The sequence below is a fragment of the Suricata suricatta genome, chromosome 7, assembly GCF_006229205.1.
Source record: "Suricata suricatta isolate VVHF042 chromosome 7, meerkat_22Aug2017_6uvM2_HiC, whole genome shotgun sequence".
NCBI classification, from domain to species: Eukaryota; Metazoa; Chordata; class Mammalia; order Carnivora; family Herpestidae; genus Suricata; species Suricata suricatta.
In genome coordinates, this window is record NC_043706.1 from 15231846 (window position 1) to 15254060 (window position 22215).

At 48.8% G+C, this 22215-nt stretch overlaps 1 protein-coding gene across 2 annotated transcripts in view; it reads left to right on the plus strand.

Moving 5' to 3' along the window:
• The window catches only part of GFOD1 (glucose-fructose oxidoreductase domain containing 1), a 109914-nt gene that overhangs the window by 52627 nt on the left and 35072 nt on the right, over positions 1 to 22215 (plus strand). Inside the window, exon 1 of one of the 2 annotated variants that reach the window (XM_029944530.1) lies at positions 15190 to 15229. The exons of the other annotated variant lie outside the window; for it this stretch is intronic. The gene's annotated coding sequence lies outside the window, so the exon portion shown is untranslated. Of the gene's footprint in view, positions 1 to 15189; positions 15230 to 22215 lie in introns of those variants that run through there. 2 annotated transcript variants of the gene reach the window in all.

Genomic DNA, 22215 nt, shown 5'->3' on the forward strand with positions numbered 1-22215 from the left:
GCCGGCCTTTATTTTCTAATGCCACGAAGGAAAGGGAGTGTGGAGTTCAAAGATGTTTGGGAGGAAAAAATAACTGATCCCCACCTGGACTTTTCCATCCACGGGCACCCAGGCCTTCGTGTCTTCGAATATGGACTGTGTTGGTGGCCTGGGTGTGCTGTTGGGACTCAGAGCTCTGCCTGGCTATGAGCCGCTGGCAACGGGAGCAGTCAGCAGTGTAGCTTGCCATCAGGCACTGGTCATTTTTCTCTTTTGGCAAAATTGACCTCAAAGTTTCATAGTCCCGTCCTGTGCTTGGTGGCCTCAGGGTCACGAGGCTCTGTCTGGTGTCCTGGGGCACGCTAATGATGGAGAGGTGCCCAGTGGGGCCCCCTGACCTCCCAGATGTGCACAGATGTCCCAGTGTAGCAGGTGGTGGCATAAACTTTCCTTCGTGACCCAATGCAATTGGGCATTTGTGAAACGTGGGCACGTCGGACTTGGGTACATTGCATGTCCCAGAAGCGTCAGGGAAGATTGCTGCCAGCCGTACTTTTAAAAAGAATCATGTTTTGAACCCTTCACAGTTTGCTCACCTCTGTGATGTCCCTTGGGTCTCTCCTTTTGTCCATTTGGATTTTTGCAGTTTCTGGATTTTCTGAAAAGGCCAGCCATCCTGCACCCTCATCCCTCTTTGAGGGCTTGATGTGGATATGAGGCACGTGGCCCTGGGTTCTGGCAGGCTCTGCATGACCTTGAGAATGTAATTTCCAGACAACTGAGTCAGACTGGGAAAACTCAGCGTGCTGGGGGCCTCTGCTACCCCGAGAACCACACCGGGGCTGTTTCCAGCTTCCTGTGTTTTCTGAAAATGCTTCTCCGTGGTCAGGCTCATCACAACAACCACATAAGAGATACCGTCCTGTTCTGCTTCACTGTAGTGTCAGGGCGATGTGACCGTTCTAGAGTGCTTCGCGCATAGCAGGTGCTCAATAAATGAAAAAAAAGTGAAGCAGACTTTCAGCCGGGTGGTTTGCAAGAATGTTCTGAGTGAACCATCTGCATGGGGTGCGGCACTTTGTGGGCGCCGCGTTCATTCCCACACGTGCTTTCCATCCTGGAAAACTCTGTATGTCCAGCAGCATCCAGTGTTGAAGAAATTGCCCATGAAAGCAAGGGGGTGTGGTGGGGGGGGCACCTGGCAGGCTCAGTCAGAAGAGTATGCAATGATGCTTAATCTCGGGTCATGAGTTTAAGCCCCATATGGGTGCAGAGATTACTTAAATAAATAAAACTTAGAAACTTAGAAGAGAAAGCAAGGTGGATTTAGAATACTTCCTGGGGTGAAATCGCTGGTGATCTGTATCCATAGTCTACTCTGCTAACTGGCTTTCCAGAATTCTCAAACCAGGGTGAGGTGTTCCCGCCCTGGAGCCTCCTGCTTTTCCCTAAGGGAAGATTCCAGTGAAGGATCCTGGCCTTCTGGCTCCCCAGCAACTTTCAGGAAAGCTGATTGTGTAAACAAAGGACCCAGCCCACTGGGACTTGGGGGACCGGTGTGCCCCCTACTAAAAATGGAAATTATCTGAATCAAAAGGAATGTGGATTTCTTTTTCCTTTCTCTCCCTTCTTCGGCTCTGCCTGAAACAGTGAGTGACTCACTTGCAAAGGGGTCACTTGCCCTGGGCATCTCCGTTCTTCTGGGAGCTTCTGCACCTGTCCGGTGGGGGTGTTAGTGAGACTAAATCGTGGTTAGTGGGGGGTGGAGGGAGGGGCTTTCTGGGGAGGGAGAGGCTCTGTGCCGCAGCATCTTGGGGACACCCAGCATCCCTTGACGAAGCTCAGTGCCCTTCTTTGCAGGATGGCCCGTCTCTCCAGTGTCTTCCACCCGCACCAGGGTACCATACCTACCACATGGGGGTTTCACGGCATCATAAACCCTAAAACTTCCGGTTCTCTTTGTTGTCACTAGAACACTAGGGTTGAATTTCAGCCCTCCCTGGAGAATCCCGTGGATTGTGTATTTGTGTGCATGTGCGTATTTGTGCACTGGGTATTCACGTGTGTGTTTGTGGATGTGGTTAGCGTGGATGTGGATGTGAGCAGTCTGTGCGTGCGACCGTGTCTGCACCTGCGCACAGAAGTGCAGAAGGGGAGGGACCCAAACCATTCCCTGTAGCCCTCGGATGTATTTCTCCTCAAAGGAGCTGCAGCTCGAAAGTTCAGATTTCGCCCCTGGGTGCCTCCCAGTTGCTGTGTCTGTTTGACGGACGGCCCCAAGGAAGGCCAGGCTGCGCAGCAAACCCTTCTGTGGTCTTCTAGAGACGTGCCTTGGGCAGGAGGGGCGTGCGGCGCCCGTGGCGTTCACCCTAGTCAAGCCCCCGAAAGCGAGAGACGCAAAAGATGCTGATTGGATTACACAATGATGTTTTTCTCCGCTGCCTCTGAGAGGAAAGACTAATAAAGATGAAGAAAGCAGCAGTTTGGGAGGAGAGAACAGGTGTCGGGGGTGGCATGGGTCAATTCAGGGGTGGGGGCTGGTCGAACAAGACTGGTGGGGCTTTTCTGACAATACAGGCCAATATCCAGTCTCCCGCTGCAAGGTGATTCCTCAGGTATTTCTTCTGCTCAGATTTTGATATGCATGTGGCCACACCAATGGGGGGAGGGGGAAGCTTAAGAAATGATTCATCATATAGCTACCACACTTTCTGTAATCATTAGCAACACAGATTTTTTTATCGACCCCTTATTGAATGCTCACTGTGTGCCAGGCCCTGGGCTAGGAATTTTACGCACAAAATAATTCTTAGGTTTCAATGTTTAGGTTGCTGCCAGCTTTTTTCCTATTATAAATGTGCTTCAATGACTATCTTGGGATATAACTTTTTGCCTGATTTATGACATCCTGTTTGGATTTCTCGAAGCACAATTACTGGGCATGGACTTAAAAAAAACCACACTTGGCATGTGTGGCATGCAGGTTGGCTTTAGAGCCGGTGCTCCTCCCGCAGGAAGGAGAATGTGCCTGCCTAACGAGAAGTGCAGAGAGTGAAGAGGACTGCCTGCTTGATTCTAGAGCTTGAAAGAAAGGACGGCAGGTCCTCTCCTGGGTCTCTGTACGACGCGAGGTTGGAAGGGAAAAACTGCCTTTATTCCCACGGAGTTGGGCTGTGTTTGGGAGAGTTCTGGAGGCCATCTTGGTGTATGATAGTTTTTTTTTTTTTTAATGTTTGTTTATTTTTAAGAGAGAGAGAGTTTCAGTGAGCATGAGTGGGGGAGGGGCAGAGAGAGAGGGAGACACAGAATCTGAAGCAGGCTCCAGGCTCTGAGCTGTCAGCACAAGCCTGATGCGGGGCTCGAACTCACCAACTGTGAGATCATGACCTGAGCTGAAGTCAGCCACTCAACGGACTGAGCCACCAGGCGCCCCGACGTATGACACTTTTTAATCTTTGCCCCATGCTTCTCTTCCACTCTTAGCTTCCTTAGCATTCCACTACGGAGTTAGCTGTCTCTCAGAATGGGAGGGGGTCTTCCCCTGAGAGTCAGGGCCGCGCTTGGGCTCTGAGTAGGAGGAGACCCGCTCCCTTTGAGGAGTCCACTGCTGCCCCCTCTCCCTGGGTCTCCCCGCCCGGCTCCGTGTGGCATGTTCGGAGGCTTGTGTGTCACCCTTTAAAAACAGGGCTAACGTGGACAAATGGGAGAATATATATTTGGAAACAAGTCTGTGAATACAGAGACACCAGGGGGGCCCACTGACCTTGGGTTTTCCTGTGGAAATCAAGTTTTCTTCTTCCAGACCAGGTTTAAAGGCATGGGTTCAGTTCCACACAAGCCAGCAAGGATGTATTGGATGCCTTCTGTGTCCTGGCCATTGTCATTGGGGACAGGGTAGCAAGAGGACCAAGTGCTGTCTGCACGGAGGTTACACAACCCTAGGGGATGATGAGCAGGGGGAAGACCAAGACTGATGGGGGAGGGGTGCCGGCTCCCTGGGGTCATCAGAGGGCTCTCTGACAGCCGAGCAGAGAATGGAAGGAAGCGAGGGAGCAAGAAGTGTGAATGTCTGGGGACAGTCCCAGGGTGGATGTTGGAGGTGGAAGCCACAGCAAGGGGAATGTGTTGGCATGTTCCCGACCAAGAGGAGGCCAGTGGGCTGGAAGGGAGCAAGTGACGGGGAGAAGGCAGAGGTGTGGTGGTGTGGAGCTATGTAAGAAGGAGGGGCAGATCCAGGACTGCTCAGTAAGCCACAGTAAGAACTCAGGGCTTTTCTGTTCAGGATGCCAAGCCATTGGAGGGTGGCCAACGGGAGGGCAGTGTGATCTGATGTTTCACTTTTGGTTTTTCCTTTGTGTTTGTTTATTAATTTTGAGAGTGGGGGAGAATCCCAAGCAACGCTCTGTGCTGACAGCTTGGACCCAACACGGGGCTCAGTCTCATGAACTGTGGAACCATGACCTGAGCCAAAACCAAGAGACACTCAACTGACACAGCCACCCAGGTGCCCCTCATGTCCCATTTTAAGAGGCTGGCTCCTGCTCCAGTTTAGCTCTCAGCAGGGGTGTGGCAAGGAGGTTGGCAGCTGCTGACAGAGTCTGGGTGGGAGAGGAAGGTGACAGCTGTGGAGAGGACAGGAGTGGACCATTTGGTATCATATGCTGTAGGGAGGTCAGATGTCATTTGCCTTCACTTGGTCCCTTGGGAGGAGAGCCGTGGCCAGTGGAATCCTGAGCAGCTCTCTGGCATCCTTCCCCCCAACAGGGAAAAGTAAGAGCTTTTTTATTTTTTATTTACTTATTATTATTTTTTTAGTAAGAGCTTTTTTAAAAAGTCTATTTCCTTCTTTGGAATCTTGATCTCCACTTTCCAGTCACATCCATCTTTTTTGGAAAGACATTCACCCCTTTGATTGGCACAAATCTTTCTTTTTCTGCATTCTTTCTTCAGCTGGAAATGCAGGAGAAATCCAATATGGCAGCCTGGCCTTGAGCAAGAGCCATCTTTCCCCCTTCGTCCTATGCTGAGCCCTGCTGGATGGGAAATTAAGGAAGAACAAACACAAAATCAGGAACCACCTGCTGCAGCTCCCCAACGACAAAATGCTGAAGTCATTAGGATGCATTTTGTTTTCGTTTTGTTTTAACTTTTTAAAATGTCAATCCAAGTGAGTTACTAGACACTGTAATAATGATTTCAGGAGTATAATTTAGTGATCCATCACTTACATATGACACCTGGTGTTCATCCCAACAAGTGCCCTCTTTAATGCCCATCACCCCTTTGGCCCGTCCCACCACCCACCAGCCCTCCACCAATGCTCAGTTTGATTTCTGTATTTAAGAGTCTCTTATGGTTTTACTCCCTCTGCTTTTATCTTATTATTATTATTTTTTGCTTTCCTTCCCTTTTATTCATCTGTAGGGTTTCTTAAATTCCATATGTGAGTGCAATCATTTGATATTTGTCTTCCTCTCACTGACTTCCTTCGCTTAGCATAATACATACCTTCTAGTTTCATCCATGTTGTTGCCAATGGCAAGAGTTCATTCTTTTTCATCACCAAGTAACATTCCACTGTATATATATATATATATATATATATATATACCACATCTTTATCCATTCGTCAGTCAATGGACATTTGGGCTCTTTTCATAATTTGGCTACTGTTGATAAGGATGCATTTTAAGCATCTGTTGGCTTCTCTGTCTATTTGGCTTCCTTCTGGGGCTTTGTATTATTAATAATATCAGCAGAAGGGGCTGAGAAACATTTCCCAGTATAACAGGAAGACGCTTGTTTGACCAGTGCTGAGGAGACCTTTGTTTCCATCTCACCTGTGTCAGATGTTGGGACTTATTCTTTTCTTTTCTTTTTTTTAACATCTTATTTTTGAGAGAGATAGAGCATGAACAGGGGAGGGGCAGAGAGAGAGGGAGACACAGAACCCGAAGCAGGCTCCAGGCTCAGAGCTAGCTGTCAGCACAGAGCCCGATGCGGGGCTCGAACCCACGAACTATGAGATCATGACCTGAGCCGAAGTTGGACAGATGCTCAACTGACTGAGCCCCCAGGTGCCACAACTACTTCTTAAGCTTTAACTCAAGTCCTAGACAGCTTGACTTCCAAGATTCTCTTCCACTTTTGCATCCTATACCCCTACATAAGAACATAAGAAGAAATAGAGGAGAGATGACTGATCAGGCCGATTTCCTGGGCTTCCAGGAGAGAGATGCCTGCAAGCAGCAGCCCAGGTCTGAACTTGGGACAAGCTTCTCTGAGCCACCCGTTAGGGCGTTCGTACTCATTATTTTCAAGATCTGAGAAGCTCCATGACTTGAAGGGTGGGAGAAGACAATAAAACTTCTCGAATGCCTAGAGAATCATCCCCAACAGCCTCACATTGAGCCAAAGGACCGTGTCTCATCAGCCGTGCGTCACCCAGGCTGTGTGTCTTGGTTGGATTTTTGCATGTCAGGGGAGTGACAGTAAGCAGGGTGGGACAGTTACCCATTCAAGACATGGCTGTTCCTTTCTGTTCCGGGTTCTTTGTGGGCAGGGGGATGTCCATTCTTTATTTTGATTTATTTAGATATTTTGGTGTCTTGTCTTGCCCATCCCCCGCAGTGGCTTTAGTATAAGGTTTGGAGTAAGGGAACGCTGGCTTCCAAAAATGACAGGCGTAAGCCAGGACTGGGGCTTCTCACCTACAAGTTAACACATTCTTCCAAGTGGGAGAGGAGGGAACCCGAAGGCACTCACCTTTAGAAAGCCCCTTTTCCCTCTGACCTTGTTTCCGTTTTTTCAGTGTGCCTGGTACCTCTTGTGCAATTCATCCTGACGTTGATGAAAGCAGCCTGTGTTTTCTGGAATGTTCTTACCAACACGAGTGTGTGCTCTACACTGAGGGCTGGACTTAATGGTTTCCCAGCAGGTCCCAGTGCAAGCCTGCGTTAGTGTGTCAGTGATGATGTGGCAACTGATGGCATCACTCCTGCTGTGGCTGAAAGAACCCATATTCTAGCGATGCATCCCCTGCCGCGTTTATGAGATGCTGTCCCCAGGCTCAGGGCTTGGTGGCTGCTCTGAGCCTGACCTTGTTCTGGGTCTTTGTGTGTGGCAGACTGCACGACCCAGTAAAAAGCCCTCCATGCTTGGTGATGCCCATCTGTACCAGCAGCACCTCTGGGTCAGTTACCAGTACTGGTACTTAACGTCTATAACCTAATTCTTCCCCTCTGTCCTTGGGGCGAACTTAAATCATGTGGGACCATTCAGCAATTGTGAGGTTCTTCTGGAAACTATTTCTAACTCGGTTTTTGGAAGTGGGTAAAGGCAGAGCACCCAAGCATGGGTTCCTGGAATGCTCTGGGGCACAGAGAAACCTAGCCCGTGCTTGTTAGGGAACAGACGGTCTTTCAGAGCGCAATGCGTATAGTAGGTGCTTTGTAAGGAAGTTGACAAGTTGATTTAATCTGGTCCTTGGTGTGGATGATGACTTGTGACCCGGGGTGATGATGAGGATAGCGGGGAGGTGTGAGGGGCCAGCGGCAGTGTCTGTGCTGGTTTCCACCCTGGGTCCCCTTCATTCTATCAGCGTGTCCTTCTCGGATCTGACCACTCCTCTTTGTCCCCACTGCCATCAGCCCAGCTCCCATTGTGGGTCACTGTGGCTGGATAACACAGGTAAAATTCTTAGTACAGATCCTGCCATGTGGTGAGTGCTCAATGTAGGACAGACATAAAATGTCAATTGTGGATAATCGAAGAAGCGTGATGCATCTATATGACATACCACTTTTGATGAAAAGTGTTCTGAGACTCCTGTTAAGGCAAAAAAATTAAACTCCCTTCCAGGGCCTATGGCCCCAGCCCCTTGCCCAGTAGACCCAAAATTTCATGAGGACTGAGGACCATGTCTGTCTTTTACCACTGTGTGTGCCTGGTACGTGCTTGATGCTAGAAAAACGTAGTCAGTGTTTGTCGAGTGAATGAATAGAAAACTGGATACTGGTCATTGTAGCCACACAGATAAGAATGCTAACGATTAGTTAGGCGAATGGCCAGCATGTGCCAAAACTCTAATCTATGTTCTCTGTGTTCTTTATCTCATTTAGCCATTTCCATAGCTCAGAACAGATATTTACGTGATGAGGAAGCGAGCCATCCAGTGGTCAGCTTCTCCCGCTATTGAATCCAGAACCCCAGAGGCTCTGTCTGTAACTTGAAGCCATGTGGAGGTTAGGCCACACCCCCATCAGATCCAAGATATGGACAGATGTCTTGCCTTTAGGAAAGATGGAGGGTGGGAAGGCATCCGGAGGTTGGCAGCTACCTGCCCGATAGCATCCACCTCCTGAGAACTCTGTTTTGGGGCACCGGGGTGGCTCAGTCGGTTAAGCGTCCGACTTTGGCTCAGGTCATGATTTCACATCTCATAGGTTCGAGCCCCGCATCAGGATCTGTGCTGACAGCTCGGAGCCCGGAGCCTGCTTCGGATTCTGTGTCTTCCTCTCTCTCTCCCCAACCCTACTTGTACTGTTTCTCTCTCTTTCTCTCTTTCTCAAAAATAACACTAAAAAAAAGAACTCTGTTTTGTGCTCAAAGCTCGAGTGGCCAAGGCTAGGTGGGTGGAGGAAGTGGGGTGACTCAGCGATACCGCTTCTGTTTCCTTGAGGACAATGCCCCCTCTCAGAGGGAGTGTTAGTGCTGAAGGGGCTCGATGGATGGAAGGGCAGGACAAACTGGCTCGGCATGTTTTTCATAGTCAAGCATGGTCTGGAACCATCCTATGAGGAGACCCATATGTTCAAGTTCTGTGAAAGGTGGAAGAGGGGAGGGGACCGACTTTACCAGGACATGAGAAGACCTTGTCGGTTGGGTCTAGCCTCTGAGGCATATTTTAAGTGTTCTCACCAAAGAGGGGGGATCTGAATGTAGGCAGTGCAGGGGGAGCCCTTCCAGCAGAGAGCCTGCGGACCTCTACTCCCAGCTTGGGCCCTGTGGCCGCTGATCACCAGCAGGACCAGCAGCCCAGTTCTGTTTCGGCCGCTGCATCAGCTGGAGCTACAACAGCCTTTACTTTGAGTAACAGCCTCTTCTGACTGATGCCATGTTTGACGGACGCCATATTCCCGGGAATCTAGGGCCTCCCCAACCCTCACCCAAGAAAATCCTGTTTAAAATTATGTTCTGTTTGGGGGGGTCTGGGCGGCTCAGTCGGTTAAGCATCTGGCCTCGGCTTAGGTCATGATCTCATGGTTTGTCTTGCATCAGGCTCTGTGCTGACAGTCAAAGCCTGGAGCCTGTTTCGGATTCAGCGTCTCCCTCTCTCTCTGCTCCAGCCCTGCTCACACTCTGTCTCTGTCTCTATCAAAAATAAAGATTTAAAAAAATTATGTTCTGCTTATATATTATGTCCTTTGACTTAGACTGAATATCCTGATGCCTGCTGTTAACCCCTTTAGAAGTCCAGGCCCATGATGATAACCACTAACGTTTATGAAGCATATTAATACGCCCCATACCGGAACGTTTCCCCAACAGCCCCAATGATGTCAGCACTCTTTACCGGTCTCCATTCTACGGATGGAGCCATGGAGGCACAGAGAGATCATGTGAGGGGCCCAGGGCTACACACCCAGCATGTGGACAGCCAGGAACTGAACCCACATTGAGTGACTCTCTGACCTGCTCTCTCCAGCCCTACGCCAGGCCGTGTGTCCCTCCCGCGTGAGCCATGGTCACCCTGAGCTACCAAACGCATCGTACTTTCTCTTTAAGACAAACAGCTCAGCTCTCAGCCTCTTGAGTCAGTTTCGTTCAGTTGACGGGTTTGCAGTGGGGCTGGCTGACTCTGGCCCTCTCCAGATTCTTCTAGCACTCACAGGTCTGCGTCACACAATCTGGCACTCCATCCAGTGGGACCGTACTGCCATCTCGAGTCATTTCCAAATATGCACATCTTTTCTTCCCTCCAGATTGCAAGATGCTACGGAAAAGGGCCCATGCTTGGTTTTTCTCCAGTTTCCCCAGAGTACTTGGCATGTTAATGGGGGCTTAGATGTGGTTTAGTGCCCCTTAGCCTGACTGGGGGACAGACAAGCCTCCTTGTGAGTGACAGCCGTCTATAGATGGATGAGACTTTCACTGAGCTGCTATTTGAGCTCTTATCTGTAAGGGAGATGAGAACATCATCTATAGACTCCTAGAACCCGAATTTTGGAAGAGCTGTCAGGGACATGACCTTCTTATGCATTTTATATTGGCCTCTATACAGAGTGGGTTTTTAACATTTTTTTTAATGTTTATTTTTGAGAGAGAGAACATGAGGGGGGAGGGGCACAGAGAGAGGGGGACAGAGGATCCAAAGCGGGCTCTGTGCTGAGAACAGAGAGCCCCGACACGGGGCCCAAACTCACGAACCTCAAGATCATGACCTGAGCTGAAGTCGGACGCTCAACAAACTGAGCCACCTGGGTGCCCCTAGGGTGGGTATTTTGTGCTGTGTAATTCGTGAGGTGACTGCGATTTTCAGGAATCTGTTCAGAAGAGAGATCCAAAATGAGCTCTGGGAGTGAACCCGGTTTGCTTGGCAGGGCTTTGGAGTCTGATCCGCTGGGCTGTGTCCGCTTTGGTGTAGGTTGACTCGCACGCATTCTTGTTTGAGAAGGAGCTCGGGCCACCGAGGAGCAAGGGAGTGGTAGCTGGTGCAGCCGTGGAGGCAAGGGGCAAGACGTGCTTCGGGGGGGGGGGGGTTGTTGGTTTTGGGTTTTTTTCCCTCCCCTCCCATTTTGGTCAAAGAATGCTCATTCTTTTCAGCTTGCCTCACCCTCGGCTTACCTTAGATGAGGAGAGTAAAGAGCTAAATCGTAGCCATCTGGGAGCACCGTGCCATTCTGGAGGGATGCCACAGTGGTTACCTTCCATTAGAAAGGATTTTATTGGTTATTCTTGGATCAGACCTCTATTTTGTACTGTCTTTGGATGAGGCATGCATACTTATTGCGTGTCACGCATGCCAACTGTGGCCGCGCTCACATATGCCTTGGTGGCAGGGGCGGGAATGGAGGCCAGTGCCAAGCTTAACAGCCTGTGGCCAGTGGGTGACCCAACCCTCTGGTGCCTGAACCCAGGCAGATGTTTAAGTCTGATAGGTCACTTCTGTTTCTTTTTCCTGCTCCCCAAGAGGGCGTGAAAGGGTCAGGGCACCATGGGCAAATATTCCACCAAGTTGTGTGGCTGCCAACCTTACAAACCAGAGAATGGTACTGGGCGCCTGGGCGGCTCAGTCGGTTATGCGTCCAACATCACCTCAGGTCCCAATCTTGTGGCTTGTGGGCTCGAGCCCCACGTTGGGCTCTGTGCTGACAGCTCAGAGCCTGGAGCCTGTTTCGGAATCAGTGTCTCCCTCTCTCTCTGACCCTTCCCTGCTTGCGCTCTGTCTGTCTCAAAAATAAACATTAAACAATTTTTTAATAAAAAGAGGATGTCACATAAAAGTGGCACGTGGCATTGGGTGCAGACATTCTGGGGGAACGTGTTGAGAATGGCTGACTCCATGACGGAGCCAAGGTGGGTGGGGGTACCTGGCACTCTGGTGCAACTTCTTCTGCAGGTGAGGTTTCTTTGGGCTCCTTGAGTGCACACGGGATGCCCCTGAGACGGCTTGGCAGACTGATTGGTGCCACGCAGCGTGCCAGTGTGCTTGCTGTTGCGGCACCCTTGTCCCAGCCCTCAGACGCACACACTCTCTGAGCAGACGGCGTCCCTGGAGGCTTCTCACCGGAGGGTCTAGTCGTGGCTGTGCTCCGAGGAGCCCCCTTTGGAGAGGCATGCTGTCACTTGGTGCATGCTTCAGAGAAAGGAGGGGCGATGCTCAGAGGACACGGAGCTCCGAGCCCAGGAGGGGGGCAGCAAGCAGCAACGCGTTCTCGCTGATTTCTACAGCCAAAGGCTGATTCCCTCACCATCCAAGCCCAGCAAGTGGGAAGCGGGGCGGACGCTGAACGTACTTGAAATATTTTAGAGCCGTTATCACCACTCGGATGCGACGCTGGATCCGCCTCAACACTGCTTCATACCGGACAGGCATCAGCTCTGCTAAAAATAACAGGCAACCTTGGCACACATCAGTCTGTGCAGGCGGCCATCACAGGGGACCAAACACTGTGCGGGGAGAGGGGGTTAAACAGCAGGGTGTATGTGCTCCTGCTCTGGAGGCCGGAAGTCCAAGGTCAAGGTGTCAGCAGGGCTGGGTTCTCCTGAGGCCTCTCTTTCCTTGGCTTGTAGGTGGCCATGTTCTCCCTGGGTCCTCACAGGCTCTTCCCTCAATGGGTGTCTATGCCCTAGTCTCTTCTTATAAGGACACTCGTCATATTGGGTTAGGACCCCAATGACTTCCTTTACCTTAATTCCCTCTTTAAAGACCTTCTCTCACTCAGCTGAGCATCCAACTTTGGCACATGTCATGATCTTGCAGTTCGTGAGTTCAAGCCCTGCATCTGTGGTGGCAGCTCAGAGCCTGCTTTGGATACTCTGCCTCCCTCTCGTTCTCTGTCCCTCCCTCACTTGTGCTCTTTATCTCTCTCAAAAACAATAAATACACATTAAAAGAATAACAAAGACCTTAGCTCCAAATATAATCATATTCTAAGGTCCTAGGCTTAGGAACACAAAACATGAATTTGGGAGGATACAATTTAGCCCGTAACACTTGGGCACTGATAGTAATGGTCAGGGTGGCCTTACCGCATATTGGAATTGTTTTTGACACTTCGTGCACACTGTGTCCTCTGCAGTAGCTCTAAGGTGGCTACTGGTAGACCCCTCACCTCACAGACGAGGAAACAGAGGCACAAGGAACCAAAGCACGTTGACTCCAACAGCTACAGCATGGACACTGGTCAGCCTGATGCCGAAGCCTGTGTGTGGAGTCTCTGCACGCAGAAGCAGAGGCCTGGTCCCCGTTTCTCACCGGAAGGGATGTCACCGGGCAGGCTGGGGAGAGCCCTAATCCCAGTTCATCAAAGAGAAGGAAACACTGGGGTATCCTGCCTAGTGCCCCTCACGGCCTATGACAGGCCTTCACCTATGGGGAAGAACATTCTCCAGTGACACTGTCATTGCCTGTGAGCAGGCTGCTAGTTACAACTGTGGGCAGAGGGACACTGATGTCTGGGCGGGGCCTGGCTGGGTAATAGACAAGGCCAGGCCAGCCTGCAGCCCTGGGTTTGGTCCTCAGGGCTGGAGCCTGCTGTTTTCACAGCTGCCTTCTCTGACCCAAGGTGTTATTTTGCCTGGAGCCTTCCTTCTGCTGCTCCTTGCTTCCTTCCTTTCCTCCCCCCAGCCCCGCCTCCTTCCGTCAGCACTGTGAGACGGTGACAGCAAGCCTACAGGACTGTATACACACTCAGCCATTCATAGAGCCCTGGGCTCTGGCTGCAGGAGAGCTGAAGGCTTCACCAGGCGGTGATGTAGGAGGTCATGGTCACTTCAAAAGCAGTGCCCACTGTCTCCTGGCAGTTAAACTGCTCCGCTGTGTGAATCGTTACCTGGCCTTAGTCACCTGAGGCAGAGGGTGGAAGGCGGGGCTGGGTATCGGCCAGGCTTTGGTTCTTCCTCCCTTGCTCTTTCTTCCTTTCTCTTCTTGGATCCCAGGTTCCCAGACCTCCATCCTCCTGTCCTACGAGTCCCCAGTGTGAATTCTCAACTTCCCAATCATTTCCCACTTTTCTCCTATTAACACCCTTCTTTCCACACTTCATTGTTGCCTCCGGATTCACACGGTGCTCGGTGGACCGTCCCTTCTTAAGAATGTCCAAAAATCAATCCAGATAGCGGGTGAGGCAGCCGCACCGTGAGAGCCTGGGCCCTGGACTCCCAGGACGGAGTCTAGAGGGGCTGGGACCTCTTCCCTCCGGGGGAGACATCTCTCCAGAGTGCGGAGGAGAAGGCCATCACACCACTTAGGGCTTGGGGCTTTATTTCCCGTGTTATCTGCCTCTCTGATACCATTTCCCTCAGTTGGCCTTGGACGTCCGCCCTGCCAGGCTGGAAATCTGTATTATTTCAGAAAGCCAGTGGATTCGGCTTCATTCCATTTCTGTTCTCTCTCTGTTGCATTTTGCATCATGAAATCCTCTTTATTAAAGATAGTGCGTGGCATACTCCCGTTAATACGATTTCTACCGCTCAATCTGCCTTCCTCCACATCTACGTGCATCCAGAGAAAACTGGATTCCAGTCACCTAACTTATGGATAGATTCTTGACAGGTTGTGGGATTTCCGAGTTCCAGTTTCCTTTTCAGATTTTTCTGCGTTTCTTAATTAAAAAAAAAAAAAGGAACTTGTATCCTTTCTTCCAAAAAGCAATGAAGTAATTCCAAAATAAATGAATATATATGTGGGCAAATACATCAGCCCCTCTGTTCCTTTTACGGAGCTGTCTTCAGCAGGTGAGTAGGGAGTAGCCTTGGCCAGGGAAGCGTTTGAGGGGTGGATGGCCCAGGGACTGTGCTGGCATCAGATTATCTCCTATTTGTTAGACCTTTTCATTGCTCGTGGCTGGATTTCATTTCAACCCACTGGCCTACTTTCTTCCAGGTCCTAAGTCGTTCACCTGAGCTCCTCTCCGTGCCTGCTTTATCTTTCCTCCTTGCCAGGTCCCGTGGCAGGGGAGGCTTTCACAGGGGAGTATAAATTTTTACTAGAATAACAGCCACCAGTAGAAGAAGCACTTTCTCCCTCACCGTGAGTGCTGTTTTCTGTTTGTTTTTTAAAAGCAAAATGTGCCCTTTATCAAACTTCCACTTCCAACCACAAGGAGGAACAGGGAAGCTTTTGCCTCACTGCCCAAGATAAGGCGCTTGCTACATTGTGCAGAAAATTTAATTAGGCAAAGCGAGACAATTGGAACCGGGTCCTGCCCTAAGCGGGAAAGGAAGTTAACCTCTGCCTACCACAGCTGGGCCCAAGGTCGCGGTCAATTGTGTTCTGAACAGGCAGCTATTTCCTGAGCCAGAGAATGTGTCTGCTCATAAACACTGCACACAGAGGACAAACCAAACCACTTTGAAGGCTCTCGGCCACCCTCTAATGCAACGGTCAGAAGGGAAGGGCACATTTCTCACATACCTTTGCCAGATCGCAGCTTTCCTAGGAGCAAAGCCAAGTGCTCCCATCCTTTGGCTGGTGACCCAGGAAGAGATATTCGGCGAACTTTCGCTCTTTGGTTGGGCAATCTTGGTGAGTCCGTTGGGTGCATGTGAGGAGGGAGGCAGTTGGCTTGGGCTGGAGTCACTCTGTTTATTGCCTCGCTGTCTACATTAAACAGAGGGTTTGCATTTGCACTTCTCTCCTGATGAAACAGAGCGACTCAGGACAAAACCATCGGACTAAACCCTGTTGTAATACTGATCCGCTGAGCCCTGTTTCATCTTCACTTCCCCCAAAGTTTGCTGCATAGAACTTCATAGCTACGCAGAAAGTGTTTATACAGAAACCCAGTCTCTGTGTTGAAGGTTTTGATTCCAAGATAAGCCCTTTGGACTTGGCCATCTTGGATAACTGTTTTCAGCCACTGTAACCGAGTGGTTCAAAGGCATTCCAAGGGACATGACAAAGGGCTTTGTTTTTCATATGATCTTTATCTCAAGTGTCTAAGTCAATCTGGTCAAGAGGCCCTGCTCTGTATCCAGCCGTGGAGGAGGAGACAGCATATAGAGAGAGATGGAGACCCAAGAAGGTGATGAAGAAGATGGAACTTTGCAGCCCGGGAGCCTACAGTGCGGTTAGGGATGTGAGATTCTTCGTCAGCCGGAGGCTGGCTGTCCAGAATGAAAACCAAATAGTGGGTGTAGTAGTCAAGATTCTCCAGAGAAACAGAGTCAGAGCCAATAGGAGAGACAGAGATAGATAGAGAGGGGGGAGAGAAAGAGAGGGAGCTATCACAGATGGCATAGTTACATAGTCCCTTGTCCATCTCTCCACTGACCATTGGCAAGCCTGCATCTCCCATGTTACCATCTCCAGCACCCAGCACGGGTCCTGGCGAATGACAGTTCTCATCCTTCTCTCTAGTAGCAGAACCATTAGCTTTTAGCCAGACCCATGGTTGCTTGAAATAAAAGAATTGGGCCACATGGTTATGAGAGCTGAGAAGTCCCAAGATCTGCAGTCAGCATGGTGGAAACCCCGTAGAGCAAATGGTATGGTTCTAGTCCAAGTTGAAAAGCCTGAGGGCCAGGGAGCCAGTGGTGTAGGTTCTAGACCAAAGCCAGCATGTTTGAGACTCAAGAAGAGCCAATATTTCAGCTCAAGTCCAAAGACAGGAAAAGAGGTGTTCCCTCTCACTCAGTCCTTTGGTTTTTAATTCAGGTCTTCAACTGATTAAATAAGGCCCACCCTCACCAGGGAGGGCAATCTGCTTTACCTAGTCTACCAATTGAGATAGATGTTATCTGAATAACATATGTTAATCTCATCCAGAAGCACCCTCCCAGATCCATCTAGAGTAATGTTTGAGTAGATGTCTGGATACTCGTGGTACATTCAGGTTGACCTACAAAATAACCCTCCTGGTGGAATTCTTATTTCTCTTATGGGTGTTTTCCTTTCTCCTCTTCAATGAATAAATCCTTAGCATACAATTTAAGCTACTCTAACCCAGATCCAAAATAATGATTTCCGCCTCACATGACCAGTCCCTCTAAAAGCAGTCTGGCAGCTCCATGTTATCTAGGATCCAGGGGTCTCTGTCTTGTTGTTCCACTACACCTAGGATGTTGTCCTCGCTGACATGGCCTTATGTGGCCTCACTCCTTATGAGGATCCACACAGAAAGACAGGAAATGTTGAATGGCACCATGGGAAGTTTACACATCACACTTCCACTCATACCCTATTGGCTGGAACCTATTCATATGGCCATGCATAACTGCAAAGGATACTGGGAAATGTAGTTTTTATTCTTGCCGACCCTGTACCCAGCTAACAATGGATGGTTCTGTTACTACAACAATTGGGGCACTGGGGGGTGAGGAGGGACAGCTAGGGGTCTCCTCTAGAGTTATGATTTGCCACTAGGCACTGGAAATAAAGTGATATTGAAGATGCAGTCCTGCCAATGGTCAGTAGGGAGATAGATAAAGTACTCGTGACCACATCGTGTAATTAATGGGTAAACGCAGTCAGCCAAGCTGGAACAGGACTGTCAAGGCTGTCCAGTGACTTATAACAGTAAATCATTTTAAAGGACAACTGTATTAGACCCAGCGGTGGAGAGCCATTTCCCTAAACCCCAGTTTCAGCTGGACCTATATTTTCTTTTCTTTGGCAGTCAAACTGAATTCAGAAGTTGAACTTCAGATATTTGTATTTAGGTCAAGTAAGGAGACCTAAAACATGCCTGGAAGCATGAATTAAAAACAAGTAGGATTGGGGCACCTGGGTCTCAGTTGGTTGAGTGTCTGACTTTGGCTCAGGTTCATGAATTTGAGCCCCACATTTGGGCTCACTGCTATCAGCACAGAGCTCACATTGGATCCTCCATCCCTTTCTCTCCCTCTCCCTTCCCTGCTCACACTTTCTCTCAAAAATCAATAGAAAACAGGGGCACCTGGGTGGCTCAGTCCGTTAAGCATCCAACTTCAGCTCAGGTCATGATCCCAAGGTTCGTGGGTTGGAGCCCTGGATTGAGCTCTCTGCTGACAGCTCAGAGTCTAGAGCCTGCTTCCAATTCTGTGTCTTCCTTTCTCTCTGCCCCTCCACTGCTCACTCTCAGCCTTTCTCTCTTGAAAATAAAAACATAAAAAAAAATTTAAATAATAAAAAACAAAAGGGGCATCTGAGTGGCTCAGTCGGTTAAGCATCCAGCTTCGTCTCAGGTCATGATCTCGCTGTCCGTGAGTTCGAGCCCCACACTGGGCTCTGTGCTGACAGCTCAGAGCCTAGAGCCTGCTTCAGATTCTGTGTCTCCCTCTCTCTCTGCTGCCTCCCGTTTGCACTCTTGTCTCTCTCTCTCTCTCTCAAAATTAAATAAACTTAAAAAAATTTTTTAAAAATAATAAAAACTAAATATATATGCATTGGGGGAAAAAACAAGTAGTATTCCTTCTCTTTTCTGTCTTCTCTGTGCCTTCCTCTTTCATCTGTTTAGTCTTGGACTAAGGGGTTCTACAGCGCTAGCAGGAATGCAGGCATTCTATCTAATCCTTGTTACCCTTTATACATGGAGCCCGTTTAGTCTTGTACAACAAATCCTTCAGAGGGTTTCAGGATGGGGGCTGGGGGCAGGGGCTGCAGTACAGAGCGCTCTTACGTAACCTGGTAAACAGCCAATGGGTGTCTCATTTTCCATTAGCTAGAGAGGCATTTTATTTCCACTAGAAATGGGAGCAGGCGTGAAGGCAATTAGTGTTAGTGGGTTTACGGTGCCGTCCCCGGAGCCAGCAAAATCCCAGAGCCAGATGCCTGCGCTTTGCTGGTTCCTTGTTCAGAGAACATTCGTGAGTTATTTCCACCCCTGCCCATCCCACCTCCTGCCAAAAAAGGCCCAAAATATCACAGTTGGGAGAACATAATATTCCTTGAATAGCAAGAGCAGAAGGCCTGTTCCTTGGAGATCGAGAATGTGCCTCAAACGCTGGAGAGGCAGTCAGGAAGGGCAGGAAAAGTCCCCTAGTGGCAAGCCCCTGGCCTGGAGACCCTGTGGGCCACTGAGGCATTGGGGTCTGCCCTTGAAGCAGAGATAAATATTAGACACGGTGGTCTTTCAGCCTTCTATTCTTTGCTGTTTGTCTTCTTTTCCAACCTGCCCTACCTCTTCCCCAGCACACGGGGAATACGAGGGATAGAAGTAGAAACAACAGCAGAAATAGGAGTCCTGGGTATCCTCCGCTCCCCCTCTGCCCTACAAGAACGCCATCTCAGTTTCACTCATAAGCTTCAGCGTGACCATTGTCACCGCCAGACGCCCCAGATTCTGCCACTTCAGTACTTCCCAACGTAGATATTCTCTTCCTGCATAACCTACTTCTCCCCTTAAGGTCTCCTCCGGCATGATTTATTGTTGGTTGTGTCTCTGTCTGCTCAGTTAGGGAGCCCTGGGCCACGTGTGGCTACTGAACCCTTGAGATGTAGCCATTCCAACCCGAGCTGTAAATAAGTATAGAACACACATCAGATTTCAAGACTTAGGTGGGAAGAAGATAGAACATCTCCCACGTTAACACCGATTGATTACATGCTGATAATATTTTGGGTATATTAGGCTAAGAAATGGGTCATCAAAATCAATGGTTTCTTTTTATGTTTTTCATGTGGCTACTAGAAACTTCAAAACCGTACACGTGGCTCTCATTTCTTGTTACATTTCTGCTGAGGCAACGCTGGTCTATGTTATCTTTTCAAATATTTTAGAACTTTATATTTTACGTTATTGAATATATTTAAAAAAATATTTAGGGGACGCCTGGGTCAGTTGAGTGTCCAGCTCTTGATGTCGGCTCAGGTCAAGATCAGGTCACGGGATCAAGCCCCATGTTGAGCTCTGTGCTAGGTGCGGATCCTGCTTACTATTCTCTCTCTCCCTTTCCCTCTGCCCCTCCCTTGTGTGCACACACCCCCATGCGCTCTCTCTCTCTCTTAAAAATATTTTTTAATTAAAAAAAAACTTTTAAAACTTTCCCCAAAATGAAAAACCTTTAGAAGAAGAGAAGCTCTTCAAACCTTTGCAGGATGAAGGTTAGTTAACTAACAAAAAGATTTGTCAGTATTTGAGATAGAGTTGAGTAATGTGAACACCTTCAAGAAGGAGGTAATGAGGGGCGCCTGGGTGGCTCAGTCGGTTGGGTCTCCGACTTCGGCTCAGGTCAGATCTCACGTTGGTGGGTTCGAGCCCCGCGTCGGGCTCTGTGCTGACAGCTAGCTCAGAGCCTGGAGCCTGCTTCCGGTTCTGTGTCTCCTTCTCTCTCTGCCCCTCCCTCTCTCATGCTCTGTCTCTCTCTGTATCAAAAATAAATAAGACATTTAAAAAAAATGAAGAAGGAGGTAATGATATAAACATGCGAGAGGTGCTTGAGGTTACATGATAGGGAATTGTGGGTCGTATGGTTCACTGAGGTGAGGTAACCTATGTAAAAGCATCTAAACTCAAAAAATTTAAAACACTAAGTGCTCCAGAAGCAATGTCTTAATGTGGAATTCGACCCAGAGGATTCCCACGTGCCACTCTTAGGACCTTTAAACATTTTTTCATAAATGTTTGTTTATTTTTGAAGAGAGTGTGTGAGTCGGGGAGAAGCAGAGAGAGAGAGGAAGACACAGAATCTGAAGCAGGCTCCAGGCTCTGAGCTGTCAGCACAGAGCCCGATGCGGGGCTCGAACCCTCAAATCATGAGATCATGACTTGAGCCAAAGTTGGCCACTTAACTGACTGAGCCACCCAGGCGCCCCTTGGGGCCTTTCAGACTTGAAAACTGTTCTGTGCTACAGATCACCTGAAAACGGTCCTTTGCAGACAATTCAAACCCAGCTCTGTAAATTGGAAGTTCTTGTTTCAATCTTGAGATGACGTGGTTTGAACACCCAAATCCACTGATAGGCTTCACTCTGTAGCTCACATGTTCTTGTACTAAGAACGTGCCCAACAGTGAACTCACATTGTTCACATTCTGGGAGCTGTCGGGAGAGCGGTGCCTCATACAGTTCTTCCAACAACCCTGTGATGGGGATCGGATCTTCCTTCCCAGTGAGGCTCAGGGAAATCGGGCCACCCACTTGGCCATAAGAGGAAAGTGGCAGAAATGAGGCACAAGCCCACGTATTTCAGATACTACTGTCAAAATCTGCTAATGCAAGATCTCAAGATTTGGCTTCTGTGTTTTGTTCTGACGGTTTTCTATTTTTAGCTCCTTTTCAAGTTAATTTGTGCATATGGTAGATCCAGCTTCTTTGCATGTGATTATATGGTGGTCTCAGGCCCACTTGTTGAAAAAACGATTCTTTCCCCATTGAATGGCCTTAGCACTCCTGTTGAAAATCAATTACCTATACCTGTGCAGGTTTATTTCTCAATTCCCCGTTCTATGCCATTGATCGATTTGCCCATGGTTATGCCATTACCACCGCATCTTGATTACTATAGCCTCGTAGTAAGTTTCAAATCGTGAATTACAAGTCTTCCAGCTCTGTTCTTATTGAAGAATGTTTCTACTGCTCAGGGAGCCTGGGTAGCTCAGTCAGTTGAGCGTCTGACTCTTCATTTCGGCTCAGGTCATGATCCCAGGGTTGTGGGATGGAGCCCCATGTTAGGCTCCACGCTTAGCGTGAAGGTTCTCTTTCTCTCTCTCCCTCTACCCATCCTCTGCTTGCGCTCTCTCTCAGATAAAAAAAGCAAATAAAAAAGATTGCTTTTACTGTTCCTGGTGCCTTCCCATATGAATTTTAAGATCAGCTGGCCAGTCTCTACAAAACAGGAAGCTGGAATTTCGGTTGAAACTGTATTGAATCCATACATCCATGTGGGCAGCGTTCCACCTTACCAATATGAAGCCTTCTGCCCCAAGGACACAGGACAAGTCTTTCCATTATTTATATCTTTGCTCATTTCTTTCAACAGTGTTTCTTCGCTTTCAGAGGACAAGTTTTGCACTTTTTAAGTTTATTTCAAGGTACTTCATCCTTCTTGGTGCTGTTGTAAATGAACTTGTTTTTCTACTTCAGTTTTCAGATTGTTAATGTTTCTGCGAAATTTCAAATAGTGTCACACCATCCAAAATACTTATGTATTCATGCAGCGTCTGTGATTTCCTTCTTTCCTTCTTTCTTTTTCTTCCTTCCTCCCTTTGCTTTCTTTCTTACCTTTCTGAAGAGCCCCCAAGCCACTCTTGGATCCATAACAATTAACAACATTCCCTGCTTTTATCTAACACACATTTCACATTCAGGTTTCTTGGGTTGTAGAATGCTGTTTTACGGCTAGCTTCTCAAATCAGGGTCCACACAAGTCTTCCTCTCCTACCGGAAGTTCTATTGGCCAATTCCTTAGTTTCTCCCAGCCCTCTTTCCCCTTTTTTTAAGCCCTGAAGATTCAAATTTATATTATTAAGACACAGTGAGTCTCTAAGCTCACGCAAGGCTAGCCTCTGGAGTCAGATGGTCCTCATTAAATGGATCCTTATTTCACGTAAAGAAATTTGAGACCTGAAATTATTTTCTTGTGCTGTTCTGCA